Genomic DNA, 25,947 nt, shown 5'->3' on the forward strand with positions numbered 1-25,947 from the left:
AGAGTAGAGCCTCTGAGATATGATAAAATAACACCAGAGAGCTACAAGTCACCTAAAATCCCACAAGCCAGTGACTGGGAAGTGTGTGTATTACATGGCTGAATAGGAACGAATTTAAACTCTGTCACATGGTATTAATCAGGGATAGCAGCCATTGTTCAGTTTAATAACGTATTCTACCAGTGTTGATGACAACACAAAGAAATTCATGAGCCATACAATTTCAGGAGTCGCTTCCCTTTTCTGATAATAATTACATGGGCTTGGGTTCTACAGCTCTAGGAGGTTACAAAGAAGTTCAATATCTATGAGCAAAAAGGAATCTCTTCCCAATCTACACAAGAACAAGAGATATAAATTGTCATATACAATTTTGGGAAGCTATAAAGTTGGTTGTGTACTTTAAAAAATACAAACAGAAAAAATACATTCATGTAGTTTTACATTATGTAATGTATAATTGTATATAATTAAAGTCTTATTAATATCCGAATAGGACATTTTTGTTTGCATTATATTCACGGTTTAGTGTCTTACTGTAACATAGCAGTGACATAAATCTTATATATATAAGACTACTGAATTATAAAATTAGTAAAGCATTTTGAAGTGTTCTTTTAAAAATGTACCATGGTTTTACACTAGTGTTAGATTAAGATTAAAAGTCTTAGTGGGTAATTTTGATCTCTAAATGAGATCTGACAAGCACATCCGAAGATGGTATCTTGGTCCACCAGGGCTACTATAACAAAACATCACAGACTGTGGAGCTTATAAACAGCAGAAATGGACTTCAATGCCTTGCTTTCTCCTCACAAGGTGGAAAGAGCAAGGGGTCTCTTGAGAGTGTCTTTTATAAAAGCAGTAATCCCACCATGAGGGCTCTGCCCTTAGGACCTAATCTCCCAAAGGCCCCACCTCCTAACACCATCACCTGGAACAGTAGGTTTGCAACACATGAATTTGAGGGACACAAACATTCAGAACATAGCAGATGGTGTCTGTATCCAGCACTTCCTGCACATATTTTATTTGAGCTGAAGTGAAACCACAAGCAGCAATTTTGTGTTTTGCAGTGAAATTAAACCTATGTGAACTTTGATAATTAGTTATTCAGTTATTAAGTTCATGGGCCAATTAAATAATGATGAACCTCATCCCATACTTATCCCCACCAAGTGAAATGTTCTCTTTTAAAAATAATTTAGCATCTTCTGAAATATTTCATATTTAAAACATCCTTACAACAGTGACATATAATGTCTTTTTCTGTAAGAAAAGCAAATGTTCATTCAGCTTTTTCTCACTTGTCAATATTGCATATCATACCACAGATGTCTTAAAAACCATCTAAAGAGAGAACATTTGCTGTATATTGATTTCATTTATGTCTTTAAAGAGCTGTTTATGCTAATATATGAGGCATGTAAATGTTTACAAATGCAAGTTTATAACATATCTCAATTTCAAAAGAAAATTTTTTAAAAAGATTTTTATCCAACTAATATTAAAAGTGATTTAAATTTTCTTTGGGGTGAAAACATTAGTTTTACCCTTAAAGCTGACATATTTTTCCTGGAACCCAAGAGAGAATCATGAATTATAAATAAGCAACAAGACTATTAACTATGAAAATAAGTTAGACTGCATAGGTTAAATATATTATTTTCAGTGAACATTGGTGCATATATTACAAGGAAAAAGCAAACAACTAAGTAAAAACTTTAATGAAGTTCCACAGCATACGTGAAGTATGTGTAGTACTTAAAAAATACATGTATAGCTGATTAACTTTGTTATAAAGCAGAAACTAACACACCACTGTAAAGCAGTTATACTCCAATAAAGATGTTAAAAAATAAATAAGTAAAATGAAATGGAAAAAAAAGTACATGTATATACTATGTTTGGTCTTACTGGTAAATAAAAAGCAAGCCAAAGTATGAAATATATTTGAATCAGTAGCATGAAGATAATGTATATATCGGTAAAATATGTGTAAAGAAATGAACATGGATGGATTCCATCATTATATACATTTTTGAGCTTAATATTATTAATGGGATACTTTGTATTGTTGTATTCAAATATTAGGTAGTAACGTCATAGCACTAGTTCACCAATAGTAAATGCATACTTATTCTGTTGAAATTTTTTTTATATTCCTTGACATTTGGTATGAAATTTGATATGATTATTTAAGAAAATTTGTTATTTTTTTCTTAAATAATACCCTAATATTTCTTTGTGTAGGCATAATCTAAGAAATAAATTGGGGCTTGGATATTCATGATGTAGATGTGATGGATAGGGACAATTTTCTTTCTGGTCTTAAACAACTTCTATTTAACATGTCTAATCATTTTCTTAAAGGTTAGGAGGTTTTGATTTTTTTGTCTTACTTTTTTTTTCAGTACTACTAAAAATGAAACTTTTTTTTTTCAATTTAAGGAACACCAGACACCACAGAACTATCAGCAAAGTAACCTCACTTTCCCTGCTTGCTACAAATGGAATGAATGTAGCCCAGGGAAGGAAAATGTGGGGATATATTTAATTTTGTATAAATAAATGATCTTATCTATAGAAAACATTGGAACTGTGTGCACTAGTAGATTTGAAAGGAAAACTGGAATGATCAAGAAGGATACAATGGATATTTTAATACTAATAAAGTATAGACAGGTACAATTTTGCAATTCAAATCCAATTAATTATTGCCTAAGTAGTTCCAGAAAATGAATACGGTAGATTTTCCCTCGACCTAATTCCCTTCCTTATTTGTGCACCCAGAAACTAATTAGTTATTTTCAGTAAATATGGTTAGATTTTAAATCCAAGTACCTCTGCCTTACTGACACTTGTTTCAGAAATACTTCTCCTAAGTGGAGTCATTTATTATCATTTATTTATTCTGATTCTTATAGTGTTGGCATAATTATAAGGGGGATTTATGCTACTCTTATTCAAAATTGTGTTCTCTCAAAAGCTGAGAATAATAAAATAGCATTATTAAGTAAATTAGCATGTCCAAGTATGAAAGAACAAAATATCAAAATATTGATGATTCAATGCAAACCACTTTATCTGCATCAAAATAAAACCCTAGCTTTACAAAGATCATACATTTTTCCTAAATGACAAAGTATTTTAAATTTTTATTCACATATTCCAGAAAATTCCCTCTTGCACAGCATGGGAAGCATTATAAAGAGAAAATGTTATCAGATAGACCTGTGGGTAATATCATAAGAAAGTTGAGCCCACAAATAGCAAATATACCTTCAAAATAAATGAACATCATAAACAAATCTGATATTCACTTATTTGCATAGTAATAAGCTAGTTTGTTTCTTTGTAACTTCCACTCTCTTGAAAAAGAAAAACAAAACCCTCATTGTATCACAATTCTGTGCCTATTCTGCACCTGTACCTATAGTTGGCTGGAGAAAAATAAAACCCAGAAACGTGAATATCAAGTTGGTCCTATTTGCTGAACTGGCATTATACTGTATTACAATTCCCAATTGCATTTGCTTTCCTAATTTCCTAAAAGGCTGCCTCCCGTATTCTCTTCTCTCCTCAGTTTTCCCACATCTCTTCATCCTTTCACACACTCAGGTGATAACCTTGCTTCTTATTTCACTAAGAAAATTCCAGTTATCATATGAAAACTTCCACAACCTTCCAAACCCACAGTTCCCCTGCATCATTGCTCATATAATGTCTTCCTGTCTGTTAGTGTGAGAAAGTACCTCCTTCTTAAAAAAAAAAAAAAAAATACAAGAATGAAGCGTAATAAACTATCAATATTATTTGATGTAAAAGACTTCAGCTATTAAGAAAATCAAAACATGTTTATAAAGTCCACACAGCTAAGCAGTTCTTTTCAATTCATTTGTGTGTTCAGGACCTTCCTCTACAAGAAGCATGTGTGTCACTTACGCACTAAGTATTGTCCCAGCCTGTCCTCTTAAAGGCTTCACTCCACTTATTTTACCCCTGTCACTTGCATCCTCACTTCTCTCTCATCTGGATCACCCTCATCGTCATTTAAACATATGCCCTTGTCTCTTCCATGTAAAAAGGAACTTTCTCTTGACCTCAGCATTCACTCCAGGTCCATCTTCTTTCTAAGCTTCCCTTTATTCTATCTAATATGTGTTTCCTAGTCTCTATTAAACCACACATACAGCCTACGTACTATTCTTGTGAAGGCCCTCGATGACCAATGCATGACTAAATCTGAGAACAAGCTCATTTTTCCTGTTACATAACCCTCAGCATTACTGAGCAGTTAATCATTCCCTTCTCCTAACAGCGTCTTTCCCTGACCATGCCTTCTTGGCTACCCTCTTATTTCACCACTGCCCATCCTCATTCTCCTTTGCTGCTTCCTCTACTTTCTCCTAATTTACTAATTTTGGAGATTTCCAGGCTTAGACTTTGATACCTTCTCTTCTATACCTACATGTATATCCTTGAGGATCCCATCTAGAAATATGTCTTCAAAGATATCCTAAGTTGGTATGTTGGCCCTGTTAACTCCAATCTCCTACATCAGCTGATATGTGACCTCTCCGCCAGTCCATCTAATAAGCTTCCTAGTCTTACTATATCCAAAGCTGAATTCCTGGTCTTTTTGCTATAACCTGATAGAGTTGTATACTTTCCATTCCTCATAAGGAAAAGCAAAATGAAGTCATTCCATTCTTAGCTTTTCTCACTTGCAGCCAAAACCAAAATGAAGTCATGCTTAGCTTTTCTCTTCTGATCTATAAATCCTCTTGTCTCAACCTTCAACATATTTAGAATCTGACCACTTGGAAACCACTGGTCCAGCAGGTCCAAGCCTGCAATATCTTCTTAGACCAGCTGTCAGCATGATCTTATTAACATGAAAGATAGATGACATCATTCCTTACCTCTAACCCTTCAATGGCTTCCTATCCCTCTCAGAGTAAGCGTTAAATCACCTCTCCCGCTTGTACTCCTATCACTCCTTCCTCCCCACTCTACTCTGCCTTGGGCACAACAGACATGCTCTTTCCTCCAGGCTTTACACATGCCAGACTATCTATCTGGAAAAGTCTGTCCCCAGATCTCCAAATGGTTTGCTCACTCACCTTACTCCAGTCCTTGTTCAAATACCACCTGCCCACTGAACCAACTCCAATTGCTCTCTTTAAAATGTATTAACAACTCCACCATCCCAGGAGTCCCCATTACCTTTTTTCCTCCTTAAATCTTATCACTTTTTAGGATACTACAAGATTGCTTGTTATGTTTATTTTCTCTCTTTCTAAGCAGAATGCAAACTTCACGAGAGGAGGATTTTTGACTGTTCTGGTTCCTTCTATGGTCCCAGAACTTAGAATAATTTTTGGCACAAGATAGGTGATCAACAAATCCTTCTTGACTTATAAATGATTTAATGAATTAAAGCAAATGACATTTAGCCTAATATGATATTTTTTCCATTATACAAAAAAAGTATTAAATTCTTTTTTTGGGTAAAATATAGTCACCATAAGAATTTGGTGAGTGAATTAAAGTTTTATAACTTCATCAAGGAAAATATAATTATTTTTAATTTTGGAAAATATAACGAAAGTAAATATATGCTTAAAGAAGTTTAATTATGTTTACACAAATAATGCAATTCTACTAGCTGTAACTCTGAAGTTTTGATATTCATGAAACATACATTCATAACACTACGTATGAGGACTTTTCTGGTGGTGCAGTGGATAAGACTCTCCGCTCCCAGTGCAGGGGGCCCAGGTTCAATCCCGGGTCAGTGACCTAGATCCCACGTGCATGCCGCAACTAAGTGTTTGCATGCCACAACTAAGGAGCCCACGTGCTGCAACTAAGACCTCGTGTAACCAAATAAATAAATTAATAAATATTTTAAAAAATAACACTATGTATGGAAAATTATTAATCCCCTTTTCATTGATTTCTATGACATTTTCAAATTTTCGCATTGCATCCTATATATTTAGAGAAATATTCAAAAATATTATATTTGGAAGTCAAGTGCTTATAATGGCTATTTTATTAGTGCACATATTAAAAATAAGTACATAAAGCTATCCCAAGAAATATGTTTATTTTTTGTTTTTTTCCAAAAAAGCATGTGCGTGCATTATTTTCTATTCTGTATGACTGGGCAGAAGTGGGGAGGGAAGGGGGAGAAATGAATGAGAAGTAGTAGAGCAGAGAGGGGGAGGTGATGTGAAGAAACTCAGTGGATACATTTCTAAATAACACATCCACCTATCTCATTTTTTTTTCTTGGTTTATGACTTGGCCTTAAGACGTTCCATAATTTTAATACTAATTTTCAGTAGCTTGAAATAATTATATTTATAGCTAAATTAATGTAATGTGGAAATATAGGCAATGAGAGCTCCCAAAGGAATAATAATTAATTTTGCTATAGAGTAATGTTTTAGATTTATCTTTCTATTAGCATGAAATTTAAATCATATTCTCCCTTGTGAGTACAAAATAGCTTACCTGCAATTCTAGCTCACTTGAATCAATGATTACAACTGATAAAACTGTATTTCATTTTTCAGAGCAAATCTACTGATAAGTTTGTAAAACTAAAGCCAATGGCACAGCTGACTTTACGAGAGATGTTATGTCTCTGTTAGACCCCTTTTATAATCAATGGATTTAAAATTTCAGTTTATCTTAAGTTGAGCTACTATTAAGAAACTGATTGTAATTATGCTAGTATACTAAGAAATCACTGGGTTGCATATGAGATAGAACATATTCTCTTCTTTACATGGCTTCGATATCATCTATAAAGACACAGTTAAACAACAGGTACCAAAACACATTTTACTCTCCAAAAAAAATTAACAGCTATAGATGACTAATCTGCAAAAGACAAAACATAGGAATAAGAGAAAAGTCATTGAATGTGTATTTCTGGTCATATTTTGGATGTAAAAATAATTTAAACATATTGTTCTACTGTCGATTTATAAAGAAAAGTATCATACCCAGAATGTAAAGCAGTAAAAAAGCAGCAATTGTAGGTCAAGGGGGCTTCAGGGAAGATGGCGGAAGAGTAAGACGCGGAGATCACCTTCCTCCCCACAGATACACCAGAAATACATCTACACGTGGATCAACTCCTACAGAACACCTACTGGACGCTGGCAGAAGACCTCAGACCTCCCAAAAGGCAAGAACCCCCCCCCCCCCCCACGTACCTGGGTAGGGCAAAATAAAAAAGAATAAACAGAGACAAAAGATACGGACGGGACCTGCACCAGTGGGAGGGAGCAGTGAAGGAGGAAAGTTTTCCACACACTAGAAGCCCCTTCGCGGGCGGAGACTGCGGGAGGCGGAGGGGGGAGCTTTGGAGCCGCGGAGGAGTGCACAGCTACAGGTGCGGAGGGCAAAGCGGGGGGGATTCCCGCACAGAGAATCGGTGCCGACCGGCACTCACCAGCCCGAGAGGCTTGTCTGCTCACCCGCCGGGGCGGACGGGGCTGGGAGCTGAGGCTCGGGCTTCAGTCGGAGCACAGGGAGAGGACTGGGGTTGCCGGCGTGAACACAGCCTGCACGGGGTTAGTGTGCCACGGCTAGCCGGGAGGGAGTCCGGGGAAAAGTCTGGACCTGCCGAAGAGGCAAGAAACTTTTTCTTACCTCTTTGTTTCCTGGTGCGCGAGGAGAGGGGATTAAGAACGCTGCTTAAAGGAGCTCCAGAGACGGGCGCGAGCCGCGGCTACCAGCGCGGACCCCAGAGACGGGCATGAGACGCTAAGGCTGCTGCTGCCGCCACCAAGAAGCCTGTGTGCGAGCACAAATCACTATCCACACCCCCTTCCGGGGAGCCCCGCCACTACCAGGGTCCCGGGATCCAGGGACAACTCCCTCGGGAGAACGCACAGGCGCGCCTCAGGCTGGTGCAACGTCACGCCGGCCGGCACCTCACGCTGGTGCAACGTCACGCCGGCCTCTGCCGTCGCAGGCCCGCCCCGCCTCCGTGCCCCTCCCTCCCCACCCCCCACCCCAGCCTGAGTGAGCCGGAGCCTCCGAATCAGCTGCTCCTTTAACCCCGTCCTGTCTGAGCAGAGAACAGACGCCCTCAGGCGACCTACACGCAGAGGCGGGGCCAAATCCAAAGCTGAGCACCTGGGAGCTGTGAGAACAAAGAAGAGAAAGGGAAATCTCTCCCAGCAGCTTCAGAAGCAGCGGATTAAAGCTCCACAATCAACTTGATATACCCTGCACCTGTGGAATACAGGAATAGACAACGAATCATCCCAAATTAAGGAGGTGGACTTTGAGAGCAAGGTTTATTATTTTTTCCCCTTTTCCTTTTTTTGTGAGTGTGTATGTGTACGCTTCTGTATGAGATTTTGTCTGTATAGCTTTGCTTCTACCATTTGTCCGCGGGTTCTATCCATCCGTTTTTTTTTCTTAATAATTACTTTTTATTTTAATAATTTTATTTTACTTTATCTTCCTTCTTTCTTTCCTTCCTTCCCTCCTTTAGACAACGAATCATCCCAAATTGAGGAGGTGGACTTTGAGAGCAAGATTTATGATTTTTTCCCCTTTTCCTCTTTTTGTGAGTGTGTATGTGTATGCTTCTGTATGAGATTTTGTGTGTATAGTTTTGCTTCCACCATTTGTCCTAGGGATCATCTCAAAGATGCAGAGAAAGCTTTTGACAAAATTCAACACCCATTTATGATAAAAACCCTGCAGAAAGTAGGCATAGAGGGAACTTTCCTCAACATAATAAAGGCCATATATGACAAACCCACAGCCAACATTGTCCTCAATGGTGAAAAACTGAAAGCATTTCCACTAAGATCAGGAGCAAGACAAGGTTGCCCACTCTCACCACTCTTATTCAACATAGTTTTGGAAGTTTTAGCCACAGCAATCAGAGAAGCAAAGGAAATAAAAGGAATCCAAATCGATAAAGAAGAAGTAAAGCTGTCACTGTTTGCAGATGACATGATACTATACACAGAGAATCCTAAAGATGCTACCAGAAAACTGCTAGAGCTAATCAATGAATTTGGTAAAGTAGCAGGATACAAAATTGATGCACAGAAATCTCTTGCATTCCTATACACTAATGATGAAAAATCTGAAAGTGAAATCAAGAAAACACTCCCATTTACCACTGCAACAAAATGAATAAAATACCTAGGAATAAGCCTACCTAAGGAGACAAAAGATCTGTATGCAGAAAATTATAAGACACTGAAGAAAGAAATTAAAGATGATACAAATAGATGGAGAGATATACCATGTTCTTGGATTGGAAGAATCAACATTGTGAAAATGACTCTACTACCCAAAGCAATCTACAGATTCAATGCAATCCCTATCAAACTACCACTGGCATTTTTCACAGAACTAGAACAAAAAATTTGACAATTTGTATGGAAACACAAAAGACCCCGAATAGCCAAAGCAATCTTGAGAACGAAAAATGGAGCTGGAGGAATCAGGCTCCCTGACTTCAGACTATACTACAAAGTTACAGTAATCAAGACAGTATGGTACTGGCACAAAAACAGAAAGATCAATGGAACAGGATAGAAACCCCAGAGATAAACCCACGCACATATGGTCAACTTATCTTTGATAAAGAAGGCAGGAATGTACAGTGGAGAAAGGACAGCCTCTTCAATAAGTGGTGCTGGGAAAACTGGACAGGTACATGTAAAAGTATGAGATTAGATCACTCCCTAACACCATACACAAAAATAAGCTCAAAATGGATTAAAGACCTAAATGTAAGGCCAGAAACTATCAAACTCTTAGAGGAAAACATAGGCAGAACACTCTATGACATAAATCACAGCAAGATCCTTTTTGACCCACCTCCTAGAGAAATGGAAATAAAAACAAAAATAAACAAATGGGACCTAATGAAACTTCAAAACTTTTGCACAGCAAAGGAAACCATAAACAAGACCAAAAGACAACCCTCAGAATGGGAGAAAATATTTGCAAATGAAGCAACCGACAAAGGATTAATCTCCAAAATTTATAAGCAGCTCATGCAGCTTAATAACAAAAAACCAAAAACCCAATCCAAAAATGGGCAGAAGACCTAAATAGACATTTCTCCAAAGAAGATATACAGACTGCCAACAAACACATGAAAGAATGCTCAACATCCTTAATCATTAGAGAAATGCAAATCAGAACTACAATGAGATATCATCTCACACCAGTCAGAAATAGCCCGTATATGGAAACAACCGAAGTGTCCATCATCAGATGAATGGATAAAGAAGATGTGGCACATATATACAATGGAATATTACTCAGCCATAAAAAGAAATGAAATTGAGATCATTGTAATGAGGTGGATGGACCTAGAGTCTGTCATACAGAGTGAAGTAAGTCAGAAAGAGAGAGACAAATACTGTATGCTAACACATATATATGGAATTTAAGAAAAAAAAATGTCATGAAGAACCTAGGGGTAAGACAGGAATAAAGACACAGACCTACCAGAGAATTGACTTGAGGATATGGGGAGGGGGAAGGGTAAGCTGTGACAAAGCGAGAGAGAGGCATGGACATATATACACTACCAAACTTAAGGTAGATAGCTAGTGGGAAGCAGCCACATAGCACAGGGAGATCAGCTCGGTGCTTTGTGACCACCTGGAGGGGTGGGATAGGGAGGGTGGGAGGGAGGGATACACAAGAAGGAAGAGATATGGGAACATATGTATATATATAACTGATTCATTTTGTTGTAAAGCAGAAACTAACACACCATTGTAAAGCAATTATACTCCAATAAAGATGTTAAAAAAAAAAGTTGTAGGTCAAATAGAAAAATAAATGCTATTATATAATTAAATATAATGCTCTTTTAAGTTTTAATGTAAAATATTGTGTTAAATTCTATGGTGTACATATTTTATAGTTTGTTTTAGAAGGCAGAATTTCCATAATTAACACTGCAGTAAATCTTATATCTTCAATGAACTTTGCTAGAATATTTGATAGAATTTTGGGTGGATAGAAGAAACACAAGGTTTGCTTCTATATTTGCCAGAAATGGGTACATATTATCAAAGCAAGTTGCCAACATGCTTTCCACATTCTTATGGAAATCAATGGTTTAAAGTAACTGTTTATGTCTTTATGTGTGCAAGTGTGTTACTGTTTTCAAAAATATTCATGCTCACATTCTCTAGTTTCCTAAGAAAAGGAAGCAACATATGAGCAGCCAGTTAGCAGTGTTGTATCTTTTCAGTATAGCTGTTGCTAGAACAAAAGCTTAATTTATGTGTAACGATAAATATCTCACATCTCTATTTTATAAATAAGGAAATTATTAATTCAACATTGATAATGTTGGATATTGCCTAAGACTAAAACATATTGTGTGTTGCAAAATATTCTGATAATCGAAGATAGAATACATACGACTTTGATGTGTCTATATCTGTAGATAATTGTCCCTCTCTTCTCCCCCTCCCTCCCCTTTCTCATTTTCTCTTTCTCATCCCTCTATCATGTATTTCCCTATGTATCTATCTATTCATCCATCTATCTCCATTTGTCTATGCATCCTTTGGTAAGTCAAAGTAACTTTTTTCCTTGTTGGTAAATCAATGTTATTAAATAAACAAAGAAAAAAGGCTCCTGTACCATGACAGGTACTTATTGAAGAGAGGAAAACACTATTAAGGGTTTAACCCAAGGACACAGAAGGAATTTTGTCATTTTATACAAATCAGGGACATTTTCTCCACTTTTAAGAAATGAAAAAGTGTTGACCTATGACAAACAGTGTAATATATATATTTACCAACTGCCAATACACAGAATAGATGAAATGAGTCCTTGAATGATACCTTAGATGTTTTCCTTCCTTTTGCAATCTTTCAGAAAAGAGTTATGGACAACTTTTCCTACTGGGATTCTTCAGGACCATTGTCTGGTAAGTATAGCTTTCAACAAGTGAGGATAATTTTTGCTTCACCTTTGACTTTGTTAGAGAATATAGTTTTATTTAGAAAATTGTGGTGGAAACTTTTTCCAGCAATAACATAAATCGTTTTCAAAGTGATCACTAAGTCTAGAGAAGCATAATTTTTTTCAATTATTATTTTATTTCCATTAAGAAAGGTTAAAAGAGTAAATGTTCTTCTATAATCCACTTTTAGATGGTTTTCACAAAAGTAAATGCACATTTGTTTACTTAATATTACATCAAACAGTTATTGAAATGAATTGTGTCATGAGATACAAGGACTATAATCTGTAATCAGTCATTGATCTTATTCCTAATTCAGTGCCTAATAGATACTAGATGCTCATAAGTCACTTGCATGAACAGGTGAGTGAATGAATGATTGCAAATATTAAGTAAGATAAAAAGTTACTCAAATAATGACCAATTTAAATCTGGATTTACTGAAAATATGAACTAGGCAATAGGTGTTCACTTTCAAAACTAATCATTGCACATTTCCATTAAATAGAGAACTGTTTGAGTGCATTTAAAATGCTATTTAAGTTCTCAAACTTTGGTGTGTATTAAGCGTTTGTCAGAAACACATTTATTATAAAAATTGTGAGATAGCCAAAGCTGAAAAATCATTATGACTTTAGCAATTAAAACAAAATACGTGGAAATCTAGACTATTACTAGATTCTGGTACTTCAAATCACTTTCTCCCCTATTTAGTCAGTGAGAGGTACCCAAAACCATCATCAGCCTAACCTTTGAGGTGACCCCCCCCTGCAGTGCATTCCTCTATTTATTGCTACATGATTCTGAATTTAGGAGAGGATTCAAATTGAAGTGTGGACCCTCAAAATTTATTGAATTAAAAGAACACTAACGTAAGTCTACTACTTCCTTACCTTTTGAAATAATTCAGATTATACTTAAGACTAGGCTATAACCTGAGAGATTCATGTCATTACTGGCCTCCTATCTCCACTAGACATTGTGCTGTTATTTGAATTAAACTTAATTTATAAAGACTGAGTCATGCTTTGTGATCAAGATTGAAAATGAATCACTCCAGGCTAATTCTTGACCTTGCACAGGAAATACTGTTAAATGAGTATCAGTGCCACCTGGAGAAGGAAAAATTTTTGTGATGAATTCCTGGAGTGAGAATATTTTCATTTCCTGACTTGTAAATAAATGCAAAAGAAGACAATGAATTTGAAAGTCTGTGGGTGATGAAAAAGTAAGGGGAAAAGAGGGGAAGAAATCTAATCGCTTCTGACAAATACAGACCAAAATATAATTCATAGTCGGCCTCCCTGTGCACCAGAGACAGGGAAAAGTGTTAGCTGCAGCATTTTGTGCACCCTGCTACTAAGCTGTCAATCACAGCCCCCAGATACTAATTAGAGGAGGCCAGGTGAGAACGACCCACCTGAGTCTCCTTGAAAACCCTAGGTGGGAAGCATTTCTAGTGTAAATGCAGAGTACCATGAATGTGTTTTCAAATAACTCATAAAAAGAAACCTAGTGTTCTTTCTACTTAGGTTTAGAGCATCACTTTACGTACTCCTTCTGGCTTTGCAGAGAATTAGAAACTGGAAATCATTTTCAAACAAACATTCTACCTGCTGGTATAGAACTATTAAATTCATTGGGCCAATACATTTCAAATGAAAAGTTTACAGTATAAAAATAAAGTAAAATGATTTTTACAGTTCTTTTCGGGCACTGGAATTGCAATCTATATAGGGAGATAAAAAGGAAATGGAAAACAGTAAACAAATGATACACTAATTTAAACTGAAATGAAAATGCACTTTCTCATATCTACCTCCTGGCATTGAAATTATCAGTAACAGACTTAGAAAAGGGAAGAGTGTGTATTAAAAACAAAAAAGGCAATTTATTAATGCTTACATACAGTGAATAGAAGTAGATATCGTCCTTATTCATTGAAAGTAAATTTAACAGGCTTTTGTGTAATAGTAAACTTACGATTAGTATGATAGTTAAGGGAATGTAATTCAGAGCCATGGCATAAAACTCTTCATGTTAAAGGTTTTAAATGTAAAATTCCAGTTATTAGCAAATGTATCTTTCCCATCGTAGAGTTGATAACATTTGACTTCATAGTTGTGATAAATTTATATATAACAGTTTTGAGTGCCAATTATGTCTCTGATGTTTACTGGGGAAGTAAACTATTATTCCTTTGCCCTTCTTTGATTTATTTTGAAGACTAGGATCATGGGCAAGGAAATATTCATGAGCGTAGACCAGTTCCTCTAATGCAGCTAATTCTGAATTTTTGACACTGCACATTGTAACTTACTGTCATATGAACTTGCCAGAATGCTCATGCTTCAGCACCTCTCCTCAGACTTGCTTTGATAATTATCTTCAGCAACATTTGCCAAGAGAAAGCGAGGACATCCTCCCTCTGGCTATGTTCCATGTAGCTAATTTTACAGAACCATAGATTGGCATATTTCTGTGCCACAGTTTTCTCTACAAATAGGCATCATACTGACAGTGAAAATTAAAGCTATCCATACTCCTGCAGTATCCTTTCAGTTTTATGCTTCAAAAATTTTAATTTGTGAAGTAGATTGCTTATAAGCACAATACGGGGTCTCTTTTTTCTTATTAAGTTTCACTGATGAGATAAATACATGAATACGATGACTCGTATTACCCTTAGCTTTGTTAGAATAGCTACAAGTTTCATTTGTTTTTGTTTATTGATCACGGTTTGCATTAGCTTTCCTCCTAGGAAATAATGCCACTTTAGCCTGTTTACTGAATAAGAGCTGACATGGAAATATTGGTAAGATTGATTATTGATCTTGTTGCTCGTTTTCATGGATTCTAGTCTCTTTAATTGAAAAAAATGCACTTAAGGAGTCCTTTGAAATGTTTTATCATAAATATCTAAGTTCTTGATGTGTTAAGAGGGCAAGAAAATATACCTGAAATATGAAGCTTATTTCCTATAACAGCACTAACAAGACTTCATAAATATCTGGTCCTGATATATATTATCTTTACGGTTTTTGAGACAAAAATAGCTGTTAATATTGAGGCTTTCAATCATACACAATTCTGATTAGGAGAATATAATAAAAATCGGAGGTGTTCCCAGAAGCATCTCTCTGGTCTGTTCTCCTTTAGTGAAAAGCACTAATTATGAAAGGTTTTACATTGAATAACTAAGTCAACTCCAGGGAAATCTGAGGATATGTTAGATCTGCCACCTTCTTATTCTTTTTTAGCTTTATTTTGGTATAATTGATATACAAAAAAATTGCACACATTTAAATATATACATCTTGATGAATTTGGACATATGCATACACCATCCATGATACCATCACCACAACTAAGGTACTAAATATGTCTACGTCTAAAAATTTTCTTGCATCCTTTTGTGTTTGTTTATTTTGTTAAGGACACTCAACATGAGATCTACCCTCTTAATATATCTTAAATTGCACAATACTTTTTAAAATAGCACAAATTTTAAGAGTATTGTTACCTATAGGTACTATGCTATACAGTACACTTTTTGAAGTGATAGGTATGTTTTCTATTTTAATTCTATTGTTATATATACATAGATATTGCCAAACTTAATAAATTATATACTTAAAATGGATTAATAAGTTGTATGTAAGTTAAAACAATAACTTTTAAAAAGTAGATGTGTATCATTTTTACACAAAGATTACACATTTTAAAACCTACATATGATTCTGAAATAAAACGTATATATTCATTAAAAAAGCATTTTTGTCAATTTCAAAGCCTGTCAAGATTCTTACCTATGTTGACATAGGAAATAACTGTCACAACAAATGACACATATATATGCTGCCCATAAGAGTAGGGGAATTTGACCTAATGAAGATTGGAGTCACATACAATTTACAGATTAGCAAAAATTAGGGAATATGTGTTTATCACTTTAGGGCTAGGTCCATAAATTAAGCGAAAGTTAAGTTGCTTTGTTCATGTATGTATTATGTGGCATCTCAAGATGAGTAGCTGAGACCTTGGGAAATTTTAAAAAGTGCAGTAAATAGGTCGACATTTCTGGCCTGACCAGTCTGAAACCCAAACTTCCACTAAGAGAATCATACAGGATTCACCTAATACAGATATAAATTGTAATAGCAGCTTTCAAGTTATTCTTCTAATTTGAAAGTTTTTGAAAAAGCAAGTTCTTCCTCAAATTTCACCTACCAGTTAAATGCATGCTACTCTAGCTGAATTGCAGTGGAGGCTTGAACACCTGACGTTTTTGTCTTTTTCTCCATCCTTTAAGGAGTTGGCCCCTTGGACTCTGGTTCACAGTTTGAGTGCTGCTTCCCTAAACCAGTCTCTGTAGGAAATCTTATTTCCACATTTGGATTTATGAAATCAACAAAAGGATTAGTTGAGGATGATTTAACTCAAACTATAAAAGGCAAAATATATACAGTTTTTTCATTTAGGTAATTTTGCATGTGACAGTCCATTACTGGCATTCTATGGTACTTAGAGGATTTCCAATTCTTATTTCATAGGAATTAAGAAGAAAAAAGGCTCCAGTTAGCTGTGATTAAGGACACTGCCACTGGTCTGCCTTTTTCAGGACTCATTATTCTTTTATTATCCATGATTTGTGAAATTTTGAGGAGGGCTTGCTACCTTGTTTCCTTATGAATTGAATTAGTCACTATGATTTAACCCAGGACATTCTCAGTTCTTTTTAGTAGGGTCATTATTTTTCCAAGGTTCTTAGCTAAATGCTTGTTGTCTGTCACTGAAGATTAGGAAATCTCTACTGCTTGGTTTGCCTAGTCCTGTGACTTTCTGACTTGGAGCGCTCTCCCGGTAAGAAGCCCAGCTGTCCCTGCATTCTGTTTGCACTGCAGGACTGAGAGTTTTCTGACTCCTTTTCTTAAGAAGAGAATTATTCACATTGAACCTGTCCTTCAGAAGGACATCCCTCACTCAGCAGAGTCGGGGTATCATGACACTGTCTACACAGCAGTAAACGCCCCCTGAAATACTGTTTACTTCACACTTGTCATATTTTAAAGTTCTGTTATATGCCTATTTTTTAAGTTAATTTTTATTGGAGTATAGTTGATTTATAATGTGTTAGTTTCTGCTGTATAGCAAAGTGAATCAGTTACACATATACATATATCCACTCTTTTTAAAATCCTTTTCCCATATAGGTCATCACAAAGTATTGAGTAGAGTTTCCAGTGCTATACAGTAGGTTCTTATTAGTTATCTCTTTTATATATAGTAGTGTGTATATGTCAGTCCCAATCTCCCAGTTTATCCCCCTCTCTTTCCCCCTTGGTAACCATAAGTTTTCTATGTCTGTTACTCCATTTCTGTTTTATAAATAAGTTCATTTATAGCATTTTTTTAAGATTCCATATATAAGTGATATCATATGATATTTGTCTTTCTCTGACTTACTTCATTCAGGATGACAATCTCTATATGCCTATTTAAATTATGATGATATTAAGATTTTCTCAGTTTACTTACCTTCAAATAAGTGTGTGCTTGTATATTATACTTCGCATTTAATTTTGACTATATCTTCTTAAAACTTGTGCTCCGCATATCAAGTGTCACAGGTTTTATAAATTTCACCATTCTTTACCCTTGTTTTATAACTGCATCATGCTGCATAAATTTTACAGCATTTTACAATATTAAGATGATCAAAGTCACTTTTACCTTTATGAAATTTTTAATAATTGTACTATACAATGGACAATAAATTTATTCTGTTCAACATAGTTTATTAATAATGAATAATTTCTTGCTCTTTCAACACAATTTATCTCAAAAATAATAATTTAGAATTCCTTACTAAATATGTAGACATATATCTCTCAGAATCATTTATTTATGGTTTAATCTAAAGCCTTTTTATAGTGAGCTCTCTATTGGATCTAAACATGCAATCAAATATGTGCTTAACTAGTGAGGAGTATAGGGGAATATCAGATATAGTATGAGGTAAACTCTCGTAAATTAATGATAGTATAATATAGATGGATACAGAGACTTTCAAATTAATATAAGTAGTGATAACTTTAGGTAAACAAAATAGGCTCTTTTTAATTATCTCATTAATTATTAAGATCTAGAATCATGGCCACTACTGGGCATATACCCTGAGAAAACCATAATTCAAAAAGAGTCATGTAGGGCTTCCCTGGTGGCGCAGTGGTTGAGAGTCCGCCTGCCGATGCAGGGGACACGGGTTCGTGCCCCGGTCCGGGAAGATCCCACATGCCAGGGAGCGGCTGGGCCCGTAAGCCATGGCCGCTGAGCCTGCGTGTCCGGAGCCTGTGCTCCGCAATGGGAGAGGCCACAACAGTGAGAGGCCCGCGTACCGCAAAAATAATAATAATAATAATAATACATCAGGAAGTGAAAATCCCATACTGTCTGCTGCCTTATTTGTATGGTCCCAAACAAGTCAGTGTTGGGCAAAGTACACCTAAGTAAACCCCAAAAGAAGAGACTCTATTCCCTTTATTGCTAGTGTGGGTCGTGTCAGTGTTTGATAAATGACTGGCCAACACAAAACATATGTTCTCACATGTTTAAGATCTGAGCTGATAGAATGGAGAGTTGACATGTCTGACACTGGCTTGTGCGCCTCTAAATGACGAAGAAGAGATACTATCAAAAAATGTTATTTTGCTGGAACCTAAGTCTTCAGATATACAGAGCATTTTTAAACTAAAGTTGAATAGTACATCCTGAAGTACATAAAGTATTTTTATAACTATCTATAAATAATATTGGCAGAAAATATGAGTATTGACTATTTCCAATTCAAAAATATTTTTAATGTCTGCTTAGATTATTTTCTTAGCTGTTCTCTGTTGAAATATGCTTGCATATGAATTAAACACAAACTTGCTATTTTCTACAAAAGAGGGGCAAATCTGCTCTCCACAGGTGAGTAGAAAAGAAAATGAAAAAGTGAATCCAAATTCATAGACTTTTTCTTCTGGAATATATCACTGAGTTTTAGGATCTAATTTCACTTCCTTTCATTCTACAATTATTTACATACCTATATTGAACTTGAATATTAAAAATATTAGATGAAATATATAATATGAAAATGTGTAAAATGCCAATATCAAAGTAATTGCAGTTAAAGTAATTACAATCTGAAATATAATATTCAATATATAAATTTTATACTATGTTACATGAAAACATAATATATAATACATGAACATATAACACCGTAAGTTACATGACAGCATATTACATAATTCTCTGCTAAAATACTTCAATAGGTTCAAATAATATTTAGTATGTAATTATGTTAATCAACTACTTTATTGACTACTAAGTATAATACACTATTTTAAATCTGGTAGCAAGAGGAAATAAAATTTTAGTGATTATCATATTTTAATGTCAATTACACTTTTGGCTTTATATTCTCAAGGATATATTGTTTATCTTGAATATTAGAAAAAAGAGTAAAGGCTATAAAATGTGTTAGAAGGAACTACTAAATTTTATTTTTAATAAAAATAATATGTAATATTTCTGTTGAAAAAAGAATGAGTTACTAGTTCTGTTTTTAATCTCATAGATTTAGAATCTCAAAATTTTAATGTGCAGTGAGGCACAAGAGTGAATTGTGATTAACATTCTCTCGGTCTCAGCACTGTAAATGCCACTGCTATCTGTAAGAGTAGCTTCTAGTCCTTTGAAACAGCAGAATCATATCTAGTAGAAGGTAAAAATGTTCCTTTTCTTTGCTCTAGGGAAACTGTGTGTGTTTATAAGAGCATATCCATGTGCACAATGACGTGAATTAAAATTGACTGAATCAATAAACCTCAAACTTTTTTCTTTTCAGTGTAAACTTCTGAGTAAAAGAAAAAAAAAAAAAGGTTGAATAGCTTCTACTGTCCTGAGGAAGAGCAAGGGTCACTGGTAAACTTGAATGAGGATGCTGGTACCCTAAAATAACTAAGGTTACCAGACAAGCTTGGGACATGAGATTAATAAAACAAACTAGAGCACACAATGAAAATATTCTTGCTGCTTGTTTTACTGTTCTTTTATGAAGCCAAATTACATACATACCATATAAGATTAAGTGTGTGTGTGTGTGTGTGTGTGTGTGTGTGTGTGTCCTCATGGATGAAGTTGGTTACCTTGGGAAGACAATGTAAAAGCATAATAGAAAGGCCATGGCATCAGATTGAGAGAACTTTTAAAACCTGTGTCACCAAAGAAGAATGTACAAGTGAACCATTATGTAAGTAAAATGCTTAAAGTAGGATTGAAAGGCTGGCTCTTCAGGAAATTGTTGATAGTGTCTTTTCCTTTCCATGTTGTGAGAGATGCACCCTCCACAAACCCAGGCTCCTGCATTCATAGGTCTCTTTCTAGTCTTCCAGGTTTCCCATACCACATAGTCACTCTTGCTACATTATGCTAGGTTATTTTTAAAGGGATTCACATTTGTTCACCTACTATATCTGGAAAAAGTCTTCCTTCTCTTGACTTTTACATTTACATTTGAAATGTGAAAGTTCTTTTTTGCCCCAAGCTGGCACATATGTTCTGTTTTGGAATAAATAACAATAATTCAGGGGAAAACCATGTATGATTTTGCATTCTTTGAAGAATCAGTAGGAGATTGTTGATAAATAGTTGAAAGTATGGACATAAAGGACTACTCTAGAAAGATATATTTGGGGGTCATTATCTTAATTGAAATCATTAACATGATTAACATAAGATCAAACCCTGAAGTGCATCATGAGAGAGAGGGCAAGAGAAGAAACAGAAGCCTGTGAAGAAAATACAAAGAAATTACAGTGACAGGAAGATCAAGAGAGTAGCATTATCAGAATGGTAGAGAAGAGAATATTTAAAGGTAAGTAACATTATTGCCTCAGGAAAGTGAAGTAACATAATCATTGTTGCACCGCAGAAGAACTCATTGGATTTTGTATTAGTTGGAGACACTAATAATGTCAACAGACATGATTTCAGTAAATCGGCAGAGGATAGATTATAGTCAGTGAAAAGGCAAGAGTTCTAGACCAGTTCAGCTTAGATCTGAAGTGTTCTATTTTTGTTTGTTCAAAGAACAGCATTTTAAGAGGTACTTAAGACAGTCAAGACCATATCCAGAGAAGAATCATCATGATTTGAATGATTCAAACTTTTTATAGCAAAAATTATAAACATAGGAGAAGAAGAACATAGGAGAAGAACATAAGAGAGAACAAAGAACATAGGAGAAGAAATTAAGGATATTTGGTGAAGGAAAAAAAAAAACACTAGAGATGATGAATGGTTATGTAAAAATATTTGCAAGACTTTTATACCTAAGAATTGTATATGTTTCCAATATCTCCACAAGAAACCAACAGAACCGTTTTTTTGAAATTAAAAGACGTATTTTGTATTTCTTATAAAAATGTTACAAGGAACATAAAGTAGAACATATCCATTAGTTTCTCATTTCAATGGGCAGGGCTGGTGTATTCCCAAAATAAAGCATAAGAAAAATAGTACATTTAGTTACCATGAAAAGGTTAACACCTCTGTCACCTCACATAATTACCATTTTTTTGTGTGTGCTGATAACAGGTAAGATCTACTTTCTTAGCAGCTTTCAAGTATAGAATACATATTGCTAACAACAGTCACTATGCTATATACTAGATCTTTTTGCAATATAACCATGTTTCAAATCATCACTTACGTGTGCTTTCTTTTAATTATATCTCAATAAAACTGGGAAAAAAAGAAAATGGTATATTTGGAAATTTACACAGGAAAACTCAAAAACAGTCGAAGTCTTTTATATATCCTTCACTCTCTTATGCATTTCCAGTAGTGAAAAATGTTGCCATCATATACTGAGGAAATTATTTCTCGTGTTCAAGCATCTATGGTATAAAAACTGCATATTACCCCTGAAAATATTGCAATGAAATAGATGCAGCTTTGGTTTATAAAAGGTTGTCTATTTACTGAATTCCTGAGAATAATTTAATATTACTGAGGGAATACTACATTGATATACCTTAGATATATACATATATATGTGCATGTCCACATGCATATTGATGAGACAATTTCTCTATTTTTATTATATGTGGTATACCTCTATTACATTATTATATGTAACACTGTCTCTTCTCTTCAAGAAAGTTAGTTAGACAGGCTTATAATTAAAATAATGTATGCAGTGTGATAGGTGTTTCATTATCTGTATGGTTACAGAGCATTTATCTAAACAATGGAAGTTCAGTTAATTTTCCTAGAAAAAGAGGAACGGAAGCATTGATCTGGAAAGGATCAGAAAGAAAGTGGTATTTAAACTGCAATTTGAGATGATGGAGGAAATTTTTAATTATTAGGAAGGAAATATGAGTATGAACAAAGACGATATTATAAAAAATATAGCATGCTTAAAGAACCAAAAAATTATTTGGAATGTCACAAGCAAAGGATGTGACAAGGAAAGTAAGTGTGATGAGGCTGAAAGTATGGGGTTGTCTTGTGAAACCACACAAGTGCTGTAGCCTGACCTTTAGAGTGTAAATCTTAAAGAAATATGAATTTTAAGGACAAATGGTTAATTATAATAAAAGGTAACAATATATAGATTCTCAATAAGAGATATTGGGAAGTAATGTCTATACATTAAAAATATACCTAAACAAAAATAAATTTCTTATTTGTCCCCAATTTATTATGAACTGTGCAATTAAAATTCAGCAAAGTAACCTGTGTCTTTTAAAATTTGTTTCAGTGGTTGGACTTACACTGCAATAGCTTTATAAGGTCTGGTTTCTTTCTTAAGAAAACATGGATGGGAAGAAAATGTAGGACAACATGGTCTGAAACTGACATTTGTCCTTAAGCTTAAACACAAATGACTCACCAAAATAAATATAATGCATAATTCATCAGTGGTACAATAATCATATTAATGAGCCATATCTGAAGTCAAAAGATTATAAGTGTATTACACAGGTATTAACTTGTAAATTGCTGCTAGATTTATGGATTTAGCAGATTGAATGCAATCTTATTAAATGTGTTAATGATGTTTAAGTGGATATGGAAAAGAGAAAAATTCATTATGAAACACTAAGCTTTGCTAACACAGATTTCCTTCAGGATAAGGAAATAAGCTCATGCTATTTTCAGTAGACAGCAATATATTCTTCCAAAAGCAAAAGCAAAGAAAATACGTTTCCTGAATTACAATCTTCTAATATTGTTCTGACACTTAGATATAAAAAAAAAATTAGCCCATCATGTGATGTACATGTAAGACAAAATAATAACAAATATAATTTGAAAAATCCATGAACATTTTAATGTGTAGAATAATGTACACACATTCTATTTAACTATAGAAATATGTGTATATTGCAAATGAAGGCAAATTTCAAATTTAAAACAAGTCATTCAATGATGTAGTTGGTAAAAAAAGGAAAGGCAATTACTTTCAGGTAATTTATGTAGGAAAAAAGGTCATATTTTATTCAAATTATGATTTCTAAATAAGTAATTTTATACACTGTGAATGAATTATTTTCTAAATAATCAAGGAAAGCTTACAGATATAAATATTCAAATAAGGAGAAGAGAGTGTATATAAAAAAGAGGAAGGTGCATGAGAAATATTAAATATTAACACCCATGTACATACACACACTGAGGACCATATCTGAAATAAAAACTGCAGAGAGACTTCTAAATACACCTCTGACTCTTAGGAAGCTAATCTTGTTTGTTCCCTGCTTAAAAATATGTTCACTTCCAAGGTATATTCATTTCATTTATGGATAATAGTCTAAATCCTCTTTCTCAAGGCACTGATTGAAATAGTTGGATTTTCCATAAATCTCCAATATAGAGATTTAAGGATAGAATATTTTTCCAAAAAATTCTATTCTTAAATCCCTATATTGCTGATGTCTGTATACATAGACTCTATGTCTATATACATAGTGCAGATTCTTGAAGTAGTCTGCCTTACCCATTATAAAAATAAATGATTGGTCCATGGGCTTAAGGGATAGGTCCAAGGAATTTTGTGAATGTTTAAGGAAGAGTAAAGATAATAAGACAGATTTGTTAGTTTTATTTATTGGAGTATAGTTGCTTTACTATGTTGTGTTAGTTTCTGCTGTACAGCAAAGTGAATCAGCCACATGTATACATATAGCCCCTCTTCCTTGGATTTCCTTCCCATTTGGGTCACCACAGAGCACTGAGTAGAGTTCCCTATGCTATACAGTCTGTTCTCATTAGTTATCTATTTTATACATAGTGATGTATGTATGTCAATCCCAATCTCCCAATCCATCCCACCCCCCCACCTTGGTGTCCATACATTTGTTCTCTACATCTGTGTCTCTATTTCTGCTTTGCAAATAAGTTCGTCTATACCATTTTCTAGATTCCACCTATATGCGTAAATATACGATATTTGTTTTTCTTGTTCTAACTTACTTCACTCTGTATGACAGTCTCTAGGTCTACATGTCTACAAATGACCCAATTTCATTCCTTTTTATGGCTGAGTAATAGTCCATTGTATATATGTACCACATCTTCTTTATCCATTCCTTTGTTGATGGACATTTAGGTTGCTTCCATGTTGTGGCTATTGTAAATAGTGGTGCAACGAACATTGGGGTACATGTATCTCTTTGAATTATGGTTTTTTCCAGGTATATGCCCGGGAGTGGGATTGTTATGTCATCTGGTAGTTCTATTTTTAGATTTTTAAGGACCCTCCATACTGTTCCCCATAGTGGCTGTATCAATTTACATTCCCACCAACAGTGCAAGAGGGTTCCCTTTTCTCCACACCCTCTCCAGCACTTACAGTTTGTAGATTTTTTGATGATGGCCATTATGACCGGTGTGAGGTGATACCTCACTGTAGGTCTGATTTGCATTTCTCTAATGATTAGTGATGTTGAGCATCTTTTCATGTACTTCTTGGCCATCTGTATGTCTTCTTTGGACAAATGTCTATTAAACTATTATAGATGTTGAATCTATACATTCCCTACTATTTTTAACCAAATGTTGTACTGTTTCCATAAATGGCAATGACATGCTGACACATGCTTGGTACTCAAATTATGTGCAGAATAAATGAATGCATAAAAAAGCAAATGCTTTTAACAAAGTTGGCCATGTATTTTTCTTACAAAAATCCAGAGAAAATCACACTTATTATTCAAGTCTGAGTTCCATAAAAAATATAAAATGGCAACTTTAAATCAGGAAATAGGGACTTCTCTTGTGGCGCAGTGGTTAAAAATCTGTCTGCCAGTTCAGTGAACATGGGTTCGAGCCCTGATCCAGGAAGATCCCACATGCCGTGGAGCAACTAAGCCCGTGTGCCGCAACTACTGAGCCTGTGCTCTAGAGCTCACAAGCCACAACTACTGAGCCCACATGCCACAACTACTGAAGTCCCTGTGCCTAGAGCCTGTGCTCTGCAACAAGAGAAGCCACCGCAATGAGAATCCCATGCCCCACAACGAAGAGTAACCCCCGCTTGCCACAACTAGAGAAAAGCCCACGCGCAGCAACGAACGCCCAACACAGCCAAAAATAATTAATTTAAAAACAGGTAGTAAGAAATAATATTTCAAAACATCTGCATTTTTAATACGTTTCTTTAATTTTGTCATGAACATTCATTTTGTTTATCCTGACATATGAAAGCCCAGTGGGTGCCCATGCCTCATTGCTTTAACATATGCTGTTTCAGTTGCTGAAAAGAATATGAGGCAACAGACTTTGGGGGGAAATAGAGTTTCTGTCCAGCTGTAATAAAAGAATTAACATGAAAGATCATGTCCAGATAAGGTATTCTGGACCTCTGTTATCAGGATGAGAAGAGCTCA

At 35.0% G+C, this 25,947-nt stretch overlaps 1 long non-coding RNA gene across 1 annotated transcript in view; it reads right to left on the minus strand.

Annotated features, from left to right (window-relative positions):
- The window catches only part of LOC109550295 (uncharacterized), a 120,598-nt gene extending 112,641 nt beyond the window's left edge, over nucleotides 1-7,957 (minus strand). Inside the window, exon 1 of the long non-coding RNA XR_002176804.2 lies at nucleotides 7,675-7,957. This is a non-coding gene — a long non-coding RNA (uncharacterized lncRNA). The remainder of the gene's footprint in view (nucleotides 1-7,674) is intronic.
- Between the last annotated feature and the right edge of the window lie 17,990 nt (nucleotides 7,958-25,947).

This window comes from Tursiops truncatus, chromosome 13 (assembly GCF_011762595.2).
Source record: "Tursiops truncatus isolate mTurTru1 chromosome 13, mTurTru1.mat.Y, whole genome shotgun sequence".
NCBI classification, from domain to species: Eukaryota; Metazoa; Chordata; class Mammalia; order Artiodactyla; family Delphinidae; genus Tursiops; species Tursiops truncatus.